General features: G+C 43.1%; 1 long non-coding RNA gene across 1 annotated transcript in view; it reads left to right on the forward strand.

The window, feature by feature from the left end:
• Positions 1–240: 240 nt before the first annotated feature.
• LOC110083318 (uncharacterized) overlaps positions 241–12746 on the forward strand; it is a 22392-nt gene continuing 9886 nt past the window's right edge. Inside the window, exon 1 of the long non-coding RNA XR_012083226.2 lies at positions 241–5380. This is a non-coding gene — a long non-coding RNA (uncharacterized LOC110083318). The remainder of the gene's footprint in view (positions 5381–12746) is intronic.

Consider the following 12746-nt stretch of genomic DNA (forward strand, 5'->3'; position numbering starts at 1 on the left):
ATTTGGGCTTAGGGCAAGCCTGGGAAAAGTAAGAGCAGTTCAAGGGTGATTCACCGGGTAGAGATGGTCACAGAGGGTAACAGCCAGAGATGGAGGGATGAAGACTGCAGCCTCTGGGATCCCAATGTGACCCCTAACTTAGCCACCCTGTCTTTCCCCCAATTCTCCTTCCAAGGAAAAGTGAGGAGGGGGAGGTAAATGGAAGCAATTATAAATAGCATGGAAAAGTTGGGGGCAGCCTTGGCCACCTAGCACTCACCTGCCACTTAGGCACTCTTTTCACAATTCTCCTTGTTGGTGAAAGGGGAGGAAGGAGGTTGCTGGGATCCCTTGAAAATCTCATGGAAGACTACAAGGGAGGGATTGTTCTTCCAGGCACTATTCTAGTGCGTGTGCTCGGTGTTATAGAAATCACTGGTTTTCCTCATTAAAAGTGCCATTTTTGAGGTTCAATATTTCAGCGCCCTACATAAGTCATTCACTCAAAATTAACAAAAGACGTTAGGATAAGTACTGATTCGTCGTCGTTTAGTAAGAAAACTAATTGTTTGAAATGTGTTTCAGCAGCTTCTGATCTGCCATGGTGGGTCACTTGCTTCTGCACAAGGTTATACCAGTGCTATTTTTAAAGAAACCATAACTTGAAAACTGGCTGTCAAATCCTCTCCAAATTTGATATAGAGTAGGACCAGGCAGTCTGCTCCAATTGTGCCAAATTTGGTGCTGCTCTGAAGTTGAGTGTAGCGTTTTCTATTTACTAGGTCTATGGTTCGTGTTATATTATGTAATGGTTTATGTTTGTTATGTAATAATGGTTCATGCATATTAATGTTGCTGAGAGGCGGAGCCAAGAGAGATGCTATAAGAGGCAGAGCCTGAGTCAATCAGTCAGGATGAGAAAGAGTCAGGCAGTAGAGAAAAAAGTTAGAGAGAGTAATAGAGTGTGTAGTTTGGGAAATTCTGAGGTGTGATTAGTTACTGAAGATATTCATGAATCAATCTCTGTAATCAATAAACCAAAGTTTTATTTAAAGGAACTTGAAGTGTGGACCTGAGTCTTTCTGAGGTAATGGTGATTAGTGATCACCTGGTGGCATCAGTGAAGAGAAGAGTGTTTGCCCTCGTGAGATCTGAGGCTTGACGGTCAAGCAAGGGGCACGAGGGTGAATGCCACATTGAGTTTTAAGGATAGATATATTTTTTTGTTTGGACTGCCATCCTTTTTAGAGTTGCTTGACAGAATGCTGTTTCTCTCAGCTGTGCATCTGTTAATCTACTCTAGACAAATTGTGTTATTGCATGAGCACAGATATGAATTAACATCCCATTGTTGTCTGCCCCCTCCCCCTGGGTACATCTTCTTCAGGGGCCAACAGAGAGTCAACAGCATTTGTCTCTCCTGTATACTACAGGAAGCATCCGCTGGGGAGAATATAATAGTTCATAAAACTTTCTGCTTGTAACAAACACCACTTCTTTTACAAGGCTTGGCAGCTTGCAAAACTACTTTCTTCAGAATTTTTCTTTTCTTTCTCTTAACTGTTTCTGTTGTCATACATACGTTCTTGGCATTAATGACAGGACCACAGCATGGGGCCGGCAGTCTGTCAGACCATCTCCCATAAGCTGCGAGTTGCAAGTATTCGCTAGGGAAGCAGCGAAATCTTCCTAACTCTTAAAAGCATTGTTTGTAATCTTTCAAAATAGCCTGACTGCTAGAAGGGCACAGCAGTAGTAACAGGTAGTCCAGCAGGTGTGAAAAAGATGGACACTTGCATGCATCACCAAAAAGGAGAGAAGAAATGTGCACCATGGCCAAAAAAAGAGAGAGAACTCTCACTTCCATAAATATCTGCTTATGTTATTTATAACTGTAGATGCAAACTGTTGACTGCTACCATTAAAACAGAAGCACAATCCATCTCACTTTCACTGGCCTGTGCTTCCTGTTGTTAATGTATCAAAAATGAAGCTGCCTCATTGCTTGCTGGGGCTCACAGTTCTTTGGAAGGCACCCTCTATAAAGCCTAAAGGACCGGGAAATTACCACTCTCAGGATGTACCACAGCACCTTCCATTTTTGTTTATTAACAACAGGAAGCCACAGCAGGCCAGACAGTCTCAGAGTAGGCCCTGCTCCAGGTGAGTGAAAGTGTCTCTAGGTGCATGTGGTCTGGAACTCCCTGAATTTTGTTTGAGGAATTCTTGGAGAATTATGGAAGTTGGACTCCCCCACACAGAAACAGAAAGGATGGGACATCCCTAGTAGAAATTTCTAAATTGGTGTCAATACCTATGAATTAGCATATGGAAATATGCAAATTCACATCTCCCCCCCCCCCCCCCCAATCCTCTCTTTGAGGGATGAAGTTATCTTCTGGAACAGCATAAGCAGCTGTCCTATTATTCTTTTACATGTGAACATGAAAACGCGTGCATATGGGTGTGTGGATGAGGATGTGTGGCTACACAGTGCTCAGTTGGACAGCGTATGCTTCATGCAAAAAGGCCCCAAGGCCAGTTAGCAGTTTCTCAAGGTTATTGTTTAGGAAAAGGTCAGGTTGGATACAATGAGGAATATCTCTGCCTGGGCCTCTGGATGGGTGCTTTCAATCGGAGCAGAAAATACAGAGCTGCCTGAACCAATGGCCTGGCTCAGTTTAAGGCAGCATACTTCATGTATACATCTATCACTACCAGTGAAGTGAGGCAGCTGTAGAAAGGGGGGGCGGGGAAGGGTTGCAGGCAATCTGAAACAACTGAGGCTTCTCGCTGCTGCTCCTATTAAATCTAGAGCTGTTATTATGGCTTCAGTTTCCGTGATCTATGGCCGTCTACAGTTGTAAATCACACATCTTCGTGGATAATGTCTTCCTCCTTGTGACCAATGTCAGACATTTAGTTGAGCCTCTGGAAGACGCTGTGTTCAATATCTGGGCCTCCAAAGCGAACAGACAGTGGGCCTGTGCCAAAGCCTGGAAGGAACTGATTATAATTAATAATTACCTGCTGTTTTAGTTTTATCCAGCAAAAAAAAAGCATCTATACTACATCAGGGTCTCTCCCTGCAAAGCAGTTTCCCCAGCTGTACAAATGCCATGTCAGCCCCTCCCCTCAAAAGCAAAAGACAATTCTTCAGGCCGCTTTGATGGTTTAGCAGCGGTTACATTGAAGTCAATACGGCTTGCAGACTTTCAGTACTGGTGAGGGTGAAGATGAGGAAGTTATGGCCAAAAAAGAAGAAATTGTTTTAACATGGTCTGGGCACTTTGGTTTAAGTATGGAAACCAAGCACAAATACTTATGTTTCATCATATTATGATTCCAACTTGCACTGATTCTTTCCAGGGTTTTCTAGTTATCCAGGAATAAGTTGCAACTAGAGTAGGTCCTTGGAATAACCACTGGGATTTGGTGAGTCAACTCCTTGATAAGTTCCAGATTCAGTGGACCTGCTCTAGTTGCGACTTAGGATTTCAGCCATAGAGTACTCAGAAGTGGTTGACCATTCCCTTCTTCTGGAGTCGCCCTGGAACTGTGTAGTTTGCCCAAGGCTACACAGTTTGGCTCTTTGTAGGGAATTGAACTCACATATAAATTTTCCATATAGAGGGCTGGAACTGGCCCCATATAATGTCAGGATGAAGGGTAGGGATTTGATTTACTTTACTTTTGTTTTATTTTGCCAAACAGCACATTCCTTTGTGGCTAAACTTTCAGAGACTCTGTGCCAGAGGTGGGTGCTCATTTTTCAAACATGGAAAGGGTCAAAGTGAGCTTGGATACGCTCACCCCTCTTCTCTCTCTGTCTCTCTCTCTCACATACACACCTACATACCAACATGGACACCTGTAATGTATTGTGCTGGGACTATTCTGAACAAACAGAATTATGCACGGTGTGTGTTTCAGTTTGCATGGCTTGATCCAGAATTTAGCCAGGGAAACATATAAACACCAAAGCCATTCAACCAAGCCTGTTCAGTTGATTATCAGGTTCTCAGGCAGAGGTCCCTGAGTCCCTTCTTGATCCTTTCCTCTGGAGATTCCTTGAACGGAACTGCAGTCCATCTGCATATAGAGTGCCTGTGTGTTTGCTGATCTGTGGCGTCTCCTCTTCTCTGACCAGGTAAAGGGGTAAGACAAGCTCTATGCTCTAGAAGCTTCATACTGTCTGTCAGGTGGGCCCCACCTTGCATGTGTTGCAGCAGCAGAGGTTCATCATGCTAGGTCTGAGGCACACATCTTGAGGCTGAGCAGGATCCCTGCATGAGAAGCACACAGGTTGCCACATACATAATACACACCTCAATACTTGCTGGTCATTTCCCTGCCAAACTGTAGCAATCAATACCTGTGTGATGTTATCAGTATATGCAGAGATGGGAATGACACAACAGCTTTGCAGTTTGCAAAGTGTTTATGGCTCGATTTACTCCACATGCACAGTATGCTCACCTGATCATGCATACAAGCACTTAACTAAAAGGCAAAATGTCAGGTGAATTCAGGGGCATCCGGTCTCTGAGGAACAGAACAATTGTTTTCTGCAGAATCTAAATGAGAATTATGCAAAGATCTGAGGAGCTGTGCTTGAGCATAAATGTACAACTAAGACAATGGATGTAAGCTGTATTTATGCAGGTTTGCCTCCTAGAAAGCAATTGTGACCATTCTTGTTTCCATCCGAAAAGCAAAGACTGAGTAGGCATCAGTCACGCTGTCCACACAATAATGCACAAATGAAAAATCATAAAGCAGAAATTCATTGGCTAGAATGAATTAATCAATTGGTGGATGCAATGTACCATGAATCAACAGCATGGAGTTGATTTCTTTTTCTGCATGATGGATTTCTTTGTAAGAGAGTGGATAAGAAGTTGAGGTGGAGTTTATGAGAGGAAAACAGTTGCAAGAAAATATAGAAACAAGCTGGCTAACAGTGGACAAAGAAGCCACTGCTTTGTGGCCTGCTGGATCAGTTTTGTAATTGTTATTGAAGCAAAGCTTGGCAAGCAGCAGGACTGGACATCATGGTGTACCTTAGTAAGGCTCTTTGCAAGGAAACTGCTGCCATTCATGAAGACCCCTGGTTCTTCGACCACTGTTCCTTGTGACCGTTGCCTACTCACCTGCAATCTCTTGATGGGAATGCTCTGACAAATAACATGAGCATAGGCAGCTGCTTTACACATTAAAGAGATGTCAGTCAGATTCCTTTTTATCTCAGCCTTTTAATGAGACGCCACTGAATTATGGTCTTCTCCTCTACAGAGCAGTATCCTTTGTGGAATATTTTCCCTCTCAGATGGATATAGGCAAGTGTGGCACATCAGCTTCCCGGGGGCCTTATGGCAGTGTCCAAGGCCTCAGCCCCACTGTAAGTTTGTGGCTTTTCTCTAAGTTCTCTTGATGCCTCTGGGGGGAGGTTTAAGGGGAAAATTTCACCAGCTTGTAGGCCAAAGATAGCTTTTTTTCCCTGAAGCAGAAATCACTTAGGGGCAGCCAAAAATGGTGCAATTGCTACCTAAGGCCACTAGAGGGCACAAGGGGTGTTTCAACACACACACACACACACACACACACACACACACACACACACACGAGACAGACAAAAGTATAAGTGTCCAACAAACAGAAAGTTCGAAGCAACACATTTTGGTTTCTGCCTCCTTCCTTTGCTGTGGTGAAAAGTATGCTGTTTCCCAGATGACATTTCTAGAGATGGGGAAACTTGCTGCCTTCTGCTCTAGGCTTTCTACCCAGGTGATAGTGGAGTTAGAGGAGGACGAGGGTTCACAAAGGAGGGGAGTCTTGCATGGCCATTTTGCCTAAGAGCCTATCTATAAACCTGCAGTCTGCACTGAAACAGACAGAGATTTCTTCCTTCTTTCTATCTCTGCTGTACTCCACAGCCTGCTGCGTAAAGTGCCAGGCTTCCTGTGCTCCGAAATGATCCTGTATTTCGTGATACCAACAAAAGTCACTTCTAAACTCTGCTGATGTAGGCTCTGAAATGTTTAAGGTTGAAAACTATGGTATTAGGATAAGCCTAGTGCTGGCCTGTACCTTAGAGCCTGCAGCAGACCAAGCCACTGGCAATGGTGCGGCTAAAAAATATTGTAAATAAATAAATAAATAAATAAATATTGGTATTTCCTCTTGTGGTGTTGTTTTTTTCCCACCAGCCACACAACGTTCACTTTGTCTCTTTTAGAATACAGTAGTAGCAAAATCTGAAACCTCTATGTTTTTTTATCCCCATACAAGGCATGGTTTATATATATTGCTTTCAGTCAAGCCTCTGCAAACGCTGATTGCTGCGCAGAGGGACCCGAACGAGTCCTCCAATGGTGCAAGGTAAGCCCCGGGGGACCCCCAAAGCCAGGGAGTGTGGTTTCGGGGCACCCCCGCCAGGGTTCTGATGGTTTCTCCTGTATCATCAGAGCCCTGGTGGGGGTGCCCCGAAAACCACCCGCGCCCGCTTTAGAGCACTTTGGAGGCTTTTTCTACCTTTTCAGGAAAAGCCTGCAAAGTGCTCTAAAGCGGGCGTGGGTGGTTTCAGGGCACCCACACCAGGGTTCTGATGGCTTCTCCTGCACCATCAGAGCCCTGGCGGGGGTGCCCCAAAACCACCCACACCCGCTTTAGAGCACTTTGGAGGCTTTTCCTGACTGCAGGAAAAGCCTCTGAACTGCTCTAAAGCGGGTACGGGTGATCGTGGTGCGAAAAAGCCCCATTGGAACAATCATTTTGCGATGGGTAAAATGAACGCAAAAAACCATCGTAAAGCGATTTTGTCGTAAAGCGGGGCAACCGTCTAGCGAGGCACCACTGTAGTTTTAAAAGCATTGCTTGGAAGTGAATTCCATGGAGTCACAAGTTCCATTGTGACCAACCAGAAAAAGAGGGGAAGAATGTCTGCCCCGTTTGAAAGATGCTGTTTCCCTTGTCATGATTATGGTTTCTTGTAGTAAGACTACCCACCACCACCAATCCAGTGAATGAACAGAGGGGTTCCCAATGGCATATAGACCAGCCATGTCCACTGGCATGATTGCTTCTTCTGACTAACATCCTATGGGCATTCACAAGGACTTATTCAGATGGCCAGTGTCCTTCTTCGGTTCTACGACCTCTCTTCAAGCCCATCTGTAGAAAATTCTTTATTACAAATATCTGCTTAACATGAACAGGAGAGGGGACAATTATTTCCTTCAACAGGTAGGCTCCATACATTGTTTCAGTGCTTGAAAGTGTGCCACCTGTATCTCCCAACAGATTTTAGAAACCTGATTGTTGCAGAAGAATAACTTCCCAAATCCATAGCTGACTGGGGGATTCTGGGAACCATAGTCCCAGAGGTAACTTTTCTTAGCCCTACCCAAATTCTCTCCAAGTATTTCCTCTCATTTGCACAGTGTCTTATGCTCTGAAACATATTGTGGGTGGGCAGTTGTGAGTTTTCCTCTTCTTCCATGAGACATAGGCAGGCTGCCTGTTGTCCACTCCAGTAATGTTGTTAAGAAACAGTGACATCAGAGAGCAGTTCCACTGAAACAGTATAACAACCAGATATGCAGCCTCTACCTTTTGGAGCATAACATAGAATAATTCAGAATCAGATTTCACAGAATACTTTAGATTAGATTCTAGCCATGGCATAAATTACTATTAGCTGAGAGGAAACTGGCAAAGCCAGCCTGAAGGATGGCATGTGGAACCGAGCATCAGCAAACCAAATTCAGTCTTCCATTGGTCATAAAGCCATCAAAAACAACATGAAAAAGAATGATGGTTACACAACAGAGCCACTAATGCCCCCATAAAGCTACTAATGCGCAGCCTGCTTCCTGTCTTTGGATTGGAGATGGGAGGGGAGGAGGCAGAAAATGGGAGGTAGAAATTAAGGTCAACAGATCATTTATGTTATGGAGCTAAACAAAGAAATGAACTAGCTCTGATTAAAGTTTCTCATGCAAACAGATAGTCTTTCGAAAGAGACACTATATTTATATCAAAACGGGAGGAGAGAAAGAGAGAAAGAACAGCAGGGAAAGAAATCTAACTCTTAGCTGTCAATTATAATTGGTAGCATAATATGTTTGTCAAAAAATATTCTACACAGCTTCCTGTAGGACTCTAAAATACAGGCCTCCACCTGGTTCCCCCTCATGCTGTAGTTCTCAACCTTTGGCTTTCCAGATGTTATTGAAATCATTTCCCAGAATCCTTGATTCTTGGCCAATCAACATCCTGAGGGTCAAAAACTGAAATGGGAACTCAGGCTGTAGGTTGCCTTTAGGAAGGCTGTGACTGTCAAATTCACAGTGCTGGAATTCAAGACAAAACCAGATTGGATTGACCTCAGCCACAGAGTGACATCATACAGCTTCAGATTATTATAATTTTTTGCCTTTTTGTTCCTAGAAAGCTGAATGTGAATAGAAGCCTTCCTGTTCAAAACAGGGACAGCTTGTATGTTTAGGGAGCCCACCTCCCTGCCCTCTCCCTATTTTATTCCATTCTTCAGTTTTAGAGGCTGTTTTAGAGTGCTCAAGGCAGTTAGTTAGAAACAACAACAAAATAGGAATACAAACATAACCTTCAAGAGAAAATTGGACAACCATCTGTCAAATCTGCTGGATTTGAATTCCTACAGTGATGGGGTTGGTGGTGGACTTGATGACCTTGTAGGCCCCTTCCAACTCAACTATTCTATGATTAAAACATTCAAAGAAATCAATTAAATGCAAGAAAAGCACGGCACTATAAGGAAATAAACACCAGCCAAGCAGTTGACCCCCATCCCAACCCCACAGTAAGCAAACTAGCTTAAATGCTAAAGGCCTGTTTGCATACTTTATACACAGATTTACTTGCCAGGAGAAAAATAACAAAGTGGGAGCCAGACTGACTTGGAAAAATTGTTGCTGTTACATGCCCCCAAGTTGCCTCCAACGTATGGAGACCCCATGAATGAGTGACCTCCAAAATATCTATTACAGTGGTGCCTCACTAGTCAGTTACCCCGCATTACAGTTTTTTCGCTAGACATTGACTTTTTGCGATCGCTATAGTGATTCACAAAACAGTGATTCCTATGGGGGAATTTCGCTGGCCAATGTTTGGTCCCTGCTTCGCAAACCGATTTTCACTAGACGATTTTGACAGCTCCCTCTGCGCTTGCAAAACAGGTGTTTTCAGGACCTAAGCTTCGCAAGACAGCGATTTAAACAGCTGATTGGCGGTTCACAAAGCGGCTTTCCTATGACCGATCTTCGCTAGACAATGACAATTCTTCCCCATTGGAATGCATTAAACAGGTTTCAATGCATTCCAATGGGGAAATGCTTTTCACTAGACAATGATTTCGCTAAACAGCAATTTCAGTGGAACGGATTATCATCGTCTAGCAAGGCACCACTGTATTAACAGTCCTGATTAGCTCTTGGCTCAAAACTATTGCTTTCTTTATGGATTCTGATTTTCTTTTCCTTTTCCTATTAGCTTCAACTTTTCCTAGCATTATTGTCTTGACTTCTTATGTGCTCAAAGTAGGACAGTGTTAGTTCCAACCGTTATGCTTCTAGAGAGAATTTAATCTAGGACCCACTGGTCCTATCTGGTCATCCAGGGAACCTGCAAAGCTCTCCTCTAGCACAATATTTCAGATCCATCAATTTTTTTTCCTGTCAGCTTTCTTAACTATCCAGCTTTCACACTTTTTAAGAAAAATAACTCCCAGATTTCCATAACCAGCATGCCCATACTAGATGGTGAAAAATAGGAATTAATTTTCAAAGAGTACCATTTCCTCCATGCTCTGTACTAGTGTCCCACCATACAGTTTGACCCCTTACAGTGTATGAAACAATAGTGGTACAGGGCTGTTGAGAGCTGAAGAATAAAGGTAATGAGTTGCTGTGACATGCTAGGAGAGCTGAAGTCTGCATGAGCTGCTTCCACTTGTTCCTTGGATCATCTGCAGAAGGATAAGCTTGTGTTTAGTATGGCTTTCATAAACACAGGAATGTCCATTGCTTTTCCTTACAGAGGCATAGTGTTCCACTGTATCCTCAACTGCTGAGCTCCAAAAGCCTGGTAGGATTCCCCCTGGCTCCTCTAGTTGCAGAGTTTGGGACTTCAGGTAAAATTCCCTTTGCTACACAATTGAAGTACAGAGACTCATAAAGGGGAACAACTTCAAGATCCCCAAATTTCTTACCCTTTTTTCATTAACGGATACTTAAGGTTTCAATAACTCATTCTGAGATATTTGTAGGAAAAATAATAACATGTAGGAGAAATAATAAAATTACTTACAGTTGCAGACAGATCAACAGCAAACTAAGAAACTGACTGCTTCCAACAGACTAAAGAGAGGGAAAGGAACACTCAGGAGAGAGGTGGGTCTCTCTTTGAATTCAGAGGTGAGAAGGAAAGATTGGTTAGAGCTGGATAGATTGACAGTCATCCCAGCCCAGAAAGGTCCCTCCCAGCCACACAAACCACAGACAGCATGTGAGGTTGTAAAAGCTCCCATGCCTCTGTGGTGTTAGTCATTGGCTTACTTTCAAGACAGTGAAGAAAATGTGTTTCTGCACCCATGGAAATTATAGTTTACAAACGCTCTTTGGCAATATTCTGGTTGCTGCCACTGCTGTAGCTGCTCCTACACTGCATGGGAGGAAGCTATCTGTTTTGTCTTAAAGAGGGTGCCGTGACTGTTTATTATGATACCAGCAATGGCACCCTAGAGACAGGAGGGTAGTGGTGGTGATGAATACCCTAACCTCCATAACCAGAAGGTCTTGGACAATCAAGTGGAGACAACTGTGCCACAAAAAGAAATGGGCCTGTATAGTTACACTTTTACTCCCATAAATTAGTTTAAGACTGCAATCCTTTAAACTCTTTTACAGAAGGAGGCTTAAGGCAAAATAATGTGCCTTCACCCTATTCAGATAGCATAAGGTGATGTGGACACAAGGTGGGACCGATACTTAAGCAGCAGTTAGACAAGTATTTGTTCTGCTGTTTGTGCCATTTTTTTACTGTCCCTTTCAATGTTTATTCTATTTATTCATTTTCACTAATCATGAACAGTGATAATGAATAAATAGAATAATGCAGTAATCTGTTGGCATGAGTATGCAGTGTATTTTGTTCATCCAGCAGAGCTTGTGACTTTTTAATAGTGTTTCTAGTCACATTGTTTCATCTTGCTTTTGGCGTGTGTGATCACTTATATTGGTCCTTTAGGGCCATTGTTGGGCATGCTCAGATGACATCACTTATGACACACAGAGTGACGTGGAACTGAACCCTACTCCTTTTGCCTTCCATCTACTCACACTTTTAAGGACTGCAATGCAATGCAATTTGCAAACTGCATTTTAATTCCACTCCCCCTAGTTTAGCACTACATGGCCACAGCGCTAAACTGATACAGCACTTATTCAAATATTTATCACGTCTTGTCAGTTCAGCCCTGTTTCTCTTGCCAAACACTACAAAAGAAGAAGAAAAGCAAAGGGGATGAGTAGGAGGGTAGTGGTAATGGCAGAGATGGGTGAGGGAGGATGTGTTACATGCTACCCTTTTGAACTAGACAGAATAACTAGAACACTGACAGAGATTCTGGGAGTTGCCATCCAAAAGAGCAACATTAACACAATCTGGATACAGTCAACTGGGAGGTGAACATGAATCTGATGGCAGTAAAATAAAGGAAAGCAGGTCTCTGTAGCTTTTGTGTTTGATGGCGAACCTGGTTTGGATGGGAGGCTAAGCAGGTGCCCTCTGGGAAGTGGGGAAGAAATGTTTATCTCCAGCTGCACCACAGGGTTCTTGCAGAGGGAGCCAAAGAGAGTGACTCAAAGATAATGTCACTTGAAAAGAAGTGGTAGGTAGGAATCAAGGGTGGAAAGTGACAGTTGACTTCCTGCAGGATCAGTTAACAGAAATAGAAATCTCTTGTTTTGAACTAGAAAATAGGGGCTGTGGAAAGAGGGGGCCTTTTAAGGCAGAGGAGAAAATAGTTATTTCATCAAAGCCTTGCTCTTTCATTTGAAGACAATGCCCTAATAGTTGCCTTTGTGATTCAGAAAGTGTGACAAAAGGTGAAAATAAAGAAGCAAATGACAGGGAAAGGGATGGAAGGAAGATTTCATGAGTTGTAAAAATGCTGACTTTTTTTGAGATGATGGCAGGTGATGAAGGAGGGTGCTATTTCTTCAGCACCTTTCAGTGTTTAAACTCAAGGTAATTTTGCTCAGATTGTTTCTCCCTCTCTCAAATGTGGGAGGCAGAGGGAGAGGACTCAGGACTTCAAATAGAAACATAAAGAGGAAGCTGTCACAGGTTTCACAGAAATAGATGAGCAGGATGTACAGAATCCTCCAGTGAAGCATAGCCTCCCCCCCCCTTTTAAATTCTACTAGTGAGAAATCAGAAACAACAATAGGTAATCAAAGGTGAGGACTAGTTTACTAACCCCATGATCCTTATCTGGATATCAAAAGTAAACCATACCAAAACAACTATCACTTCAAAATGGCCAGAGTCTTAGTCTGATTTGGTCAGGTTCCTTGCCTCCCTTTTTTCCAGTATCCTTACCCAGAATTCTTATTCCTTTAAAATACAATGACAAACACAACAACATGGATTTCTTTTGTCACCAAGCTTTTTGGAACAGGTGAGAAACTTCTTAACAACAGTCAAATTCCCAAAGTCTGTTCTAC

The sequence above is a fragment of the Pogona vitticeps genome, chromosome 2 (genome assembly GCF_051106095.1).
Source record: "Pogona vitticeps strain Pit_001003342236 chromosome 2, PviZW2.1, whole genome shotgun sequence".
Classification (NCBI taxonomy): Eukaryota; Metazoa; Chordata; class Lepidosauria; order Squamata; family Agamidae; genus Pogona; species Pogona vitticeps.